At 46.5% G+C, this 5,026-nt stretch overlaps 1 pseudogene; it reads left to right on the top strand.

Moving 5' to 3' along the window:
* The first annotated feature begins 919 nt into the window (after positions 1–919).
* LOC101628876 lies at positions 920–4,781 on the top strand (annotated as a pseudogene).
* The last annotated feature ends 245 nt before the right edge of the window (positions 4,782–5,026 follow it).

The raw sequence follows: 5,026 nt of genomic DNA, 5'->3' as shown, positions 1-5,026 counted from the left end.
TATTTGTATGAGTTACAACTTTAACTTTGGAAAAATTACCCATTAAGTCTGCAAAATTGCATGGTAGTCAACCATGAAAAATTATAATTATAGTGTTCTTTGAATGAATGACAACCAAGTTGTTTAACAAATAATGTCAGGTGGAGAAAACAAGATACAACATTGAAAAATTCAGTGTGAGTCAACTATGTCAAAAATGTAATGAAAAGCAAATGTAAAGAAATCAAGCAAAATATGAATAGAGATTTTGGGTCAATGCTCAGAGTGTCAGCAGGAGGGATTGTGTTGTTTCTGCTGCTTTATGCCATTTTGAACTTGGAAAATTTTTACCGTGAACGTGAATTGCTTTTATAGTCACACACACACACACACACACACACACATGCACATACGCACAAACTTGGAAGAGGAAAGAATAAAATAGATTCTGTACTCAAAGCAAGCCCTAAGACACTGAGAAACAGGTATTGCGGGGTGTAGGGGGGAACAGCACCTGCAAGAAAGTGAGCAAAATGCCTCCACAGGGGAGATCGAACTGGCAGTTTGCCAGGAATCTGAAGGGCCTCTTGCATTTTATGGATATTTTATTTTTCCTTTTTTACAGTGGAAATATTATGGTTCGGTGTTTGCTCCTAAGAAAACAATTTCTAAAACAATCAGTGTAAAATAAATAAAGATTTAAATTTAAATTATATGTATAGCCTAAACAAACAACTACCCAGGCTTTAATCTCCACCAAGATGCTCATTAGGCAGTTTAGTGAATGCTTATTACTTGTCCCTGACAAAGATAGGAGCAGGATCGTTTTTAAAATCGGGAAACCTTCCAGAACCTTCCAGAATTACACAAATCAGAACAACATTCCAAAACCCTGTGTTTTAAGAGATATCAGTCACTGGTACAAAAGGATACATGCACCATGAAGGTGAAATTTAAAGCTCAAAAAAAGGTAATGAGTTTGTTTGTGCCTGTTTTTACATCTTCCTTCATAATGAAATCATGTATGTATGTCAGATGCTTTCCTTAAATGAAGTTTCATTGCCTCCCTGATCCCCACCTCCCTGGGTCTGAGATGAAGCTGGTTCCCCTCACAGTTGTCCCTATCAAGAAAGGAGAGAGAGAGGGGAGGGACAAAGTTCACCTCTTGGAGTTAAACCCTTCGGTAGCCTCAATCCCATGTAGGATCTATTTGTGGACAATTCAAGTGACTCCTTCCTACTCTTGACCAAGGAAAATCACAGAGAAATGGGGAAGACTCTAGGAGACAGGGCAGTAATGAGACTCAGGAGGAAATGGGAGAATCAGCAGTGTTGAACAAGGTTCCTACTGCTTAAAGAAAATGCTCGTGCTGATCATTCCTCGATTGGAGCAACACTGACGATATTATGTATTATTGCACCACTTGCTATGGACTAAATTTGTTCCCCAAAATGTATATGTTGAAACCTAACCCCCTATGTGACTATATTTGGAAAAGGGGTCTTTAGCAGGCAGTTAAGATTTAATGAGGTCACAAAGGTGGAGTTCTGATCCTATAACTATCCTTATAAAAAGAAAGAGAATTCACTTTTCACTTTCTCTCTCTTTGTGAGTACATGAGAAAAGGTTTCAGTGGGGTTGGGGGCGGGTTGTGGGGGGGGGTGGTTTGAGGAGTAAGCAGCCATCTACAGGGCAAGAGGAGAGTCCTCACCAAAAACCAATCCTTCCAGACTTTGACCTTGGACTTCCCAGCCTCCAGAAATGTGAAAAAAATTAATGTCTGTTGTTTAAGTGGCACAGCCCGTGGGATCTTATTATAGCAACTAAAGCAGGCTAAGACAGCACCTCCATATTCTTAAAGAAACTGACCTTTTCTCCTAAATTTTATTCCAAAAATTTAATAATATTCCTTAAAGAGTTTTTGAATTATTTGATTGTACTAAATCAAATAAACTAAGCAGTTATTGTGTGCCACAAATAGTATTCTAAGTTCTGGGGTATAAAGATAAATCCTCAGATCTTGAGAGTCTAGAAGAGAAATCTGCACATGCACAAAATTATATAACGAGTAACAAATCCCAACTGAGACGTATTGGAGAAGTTTGGGGGTTAAAGGAGGAAAAAATGTACAATTTTGCCTGGCAAAAGCCTTTCTGGAGTGGTGGCCACCTTGAGCGAGCATGAGTGATTCTTCCACTCACTCAGAGGAGGGGGAAAGGACCTTCTAGAATAATGATGTGGTTTGACACTGGCTCAGAGGAGAAGGCAATGACATGAAGCCCACAGCCATGTATATAAAGTGCAGGAGGTAAATGGCCAGATGACCACAGGTGAGGCTGGCAAAGCAGACAGGAAGCAGATGGCCCTGTCCCAGCAGCATGGAGCATAAGAGAGTCCCAACACGTCAGGCGCCCCAAGACTCTCTATCCCAACATTGACAACCTTGGCAAGAACAGTCACGTGAGGGCACTGCTCAGCCACCATGGCAAGTGTCACTTTGATTTATTAATGTATAAACTTTTATAATTTGTCAGCATTTCCAGTGTGATGGTTAATTTTCTGTGTCAAATTGATTGGCCACAGGGCGCCCAGGTTAAACATTAGTCCTAGGTGTGTCTGTGGGAGTGCTTCCAGATGAGACTAGCATTTGAAACAGTGGGTTGCCCTCCCCCACACAGGTTGGCATAATTCAAGTCATTAATCTATTGACAGCCTGAACAGAACAAAAGGCAGAGAAGGAGACTTCACGGCTTTATTCCTGCTTCATTGACTGAGCTGGGACATCTCGTCTCAACTTCTGTCCAGTTCCAACTGTGATTTGTGTATGGGCTCCCTGGTTCTCAGGCCTGCAGCTGGACTGAACTTGGACTGAAAAAGACCACCACCATTCACAGACGGCAGATCATGGATAGCTCAGCCTCCAGAAGCCAATGCCTCACAGTGTGTGTGTATGTGTGTGTGTGTGTGTGTGTGTGTGTGTGTGTGTGTGTGCTGGAGAAGCCTAATTAATACATCCATGTAGCATGAAAAATGGCTTTGCATATGACATAAGTTTTTTTTTCAGACCCTGAGAACTGAGCTGGGGTTCTCACAGGACCAGCCATCTTTCAGAAACAAATGTTTCTCCACTACCCCACTCTTCTGCTCTGGGGTTGGTGCTCCTGCCCTGGGTTCCCAGGCTAGAGAAAAATCACACAATCCCTTTGACTGATGCCAATAAAAATCCACGAATCCATCCCAGCTGTGCCCTTGACACCATCTCATAGGTCAACGAAAGTTTTTATCAATCACAGCCACTCCCTTGAGTCTGCCTCTCTCTGTCTTTCTCTCCCAAGGACAAACTCAAGCCCCAGACAGAGAGTGCTGACAGGTGGGGCTTGTTTGTTCTTTAACATACAAGGATATTTCCCAACACCATGTCCATCAGAGCCTGAGCAGACCTTAACTTTGGGTTATCTCATTCCTGGCCCTGGTATCCTCAGCCTGTCTCTTTCACCCTTTCGTCTTTCATCCCACAGCAAGGGAAAACCAGACAGTTGGCACTGCAGCTGGCCCTGCTGAGGGTCTGGCTTACTGTTGCTGGAAACGGTGGAATGCATGCGTAGACATCCCAACAAGAGCGAAGACAACCTTGAACTGAGACTTAGGGGCGTCTTCTCAAATAAGGGCTGGTCCTGAGTTGGTCCTGGGTGGACGCTGCCAGTTTGGGGAGGGAGTCATCAATAAACTGGGCATTGATTTAGGAAAGTTTGAGGGTAACTGAATGGGTTCCAGGTAGTAAGGCTCACATGAGGTGACTGCCTCAGCCACCATGGGGCCCAGGGAGAGCCAGAGTCCCTGTGTCGCACCCAGAGGTGGTCGTCTTGTAGACCCCAGTGCCAGTAGCACTGGAGGTGAAATTGGGGCTCCTGTGCTGCTGACGGTGCTCACCCTCATCTGCAGTCTGGTAACCCATCTGTGTGTTACACCAGCCCAGAGCCAACCCCAAAGACTCTGCCTCCCGCCAAACATACTGAGCAGAGTAAGCTGCTTCACAGGGTGTATCTTTCCACCTGTCTCCTGGACCTGCTGCCTAACTACCTGGCTGCCACAGAGGAGGCCCTAGCAACCTGCACATGACATTCCAGCCCCCCACCCCCCCAAGAGCTCATTCTGGCCACAGACTTCTTCCTAGTCTTTGACTGAGCAGGTAGCTTACAGGGAGAAGTAGGGGCCACCACCTGGCAATGAGACAAGGGCTTTGCCGGAAACAATGAATGATGGGCTGTGGCACTGGCATGATGGGCCAGAGTCCCTACAGGTCAGCAGAGCCCCAGCAGCCCCCTCGGCTCTGGATGCCTGTGTACTGGCTTCTCCCTTGCTCTGCTCTTGGTGCTTGAGGGTTTGGCAGTCAGGCTACAGCAGGACAGGGCACAGGCTATGGAGTTGTGTCTGGCTTTGCCACGCCACAAGGAAATCCTGACAGCCAACGTGTACCTGTGGCTGTTTGCCAAACGACCTGTGAGCATAAGTGGTGGCCTTGCTGTGGAGTAATCTCATGTGTGACCCCTCTGGGCATTGGGCTGGGTACAGTTCTGGCAAAGTCAGCTGGGCCACTGCATCAGCTGGCGCAGTCTGTGCTGTCAGGCATGGCAGCTGACACCTTTCTATATCACCTTCCTGGAAATTCTGCCCCAGGAGGTGGCCACTTCTGTGCAGAGGACCCTCGAGTCATTCTGCTCCTAGCAGGCTCTGCCTTGCTCACTGGTCTGCTCTCTTCAGCCAAGTATAGGAACTGCAAGAGGGGAAGGAAGGTTAGATAACAGGTGTCCTTTACTTGCACCCCTCTCCCAGTGTGTGGGGATTGGGGAGAGGGCAATTGAGGACCAAAGAGCTCTCTGGGGAAGGGGAAGTGGGCAGCCGCCCTCCCCCTCCCCGGCCCAAGGGACGAGGGCTGGTCATGTCACTAGACAAGGCACATTTGTATGGAGGGTGACACTGGCTACTAAAATTGGGGGTCAGACACTGCACATAGGCACAAGCTGACACTGGGAAGTTGGGGGTGGGC

The sequence above is a fragment of the Condylura cristata genome, unplaced genomic scaffold (genome assembly GCF_000260355.1).
Source record: "Condylura cristata isolate star-nosed mole 26May11 unplaced genomic scaffold, ConCri1.0 scaffold00031, whole genome shotgun sequence".
NCBI lineage: Eukaryota > Metazoa > Chordata > Mammalia > Eulipotyphla > Talpidae > Condylura > Condylura cristata.
This window is presented reverse-complemented; position numbering and strand designations above follow the sequence as displayed.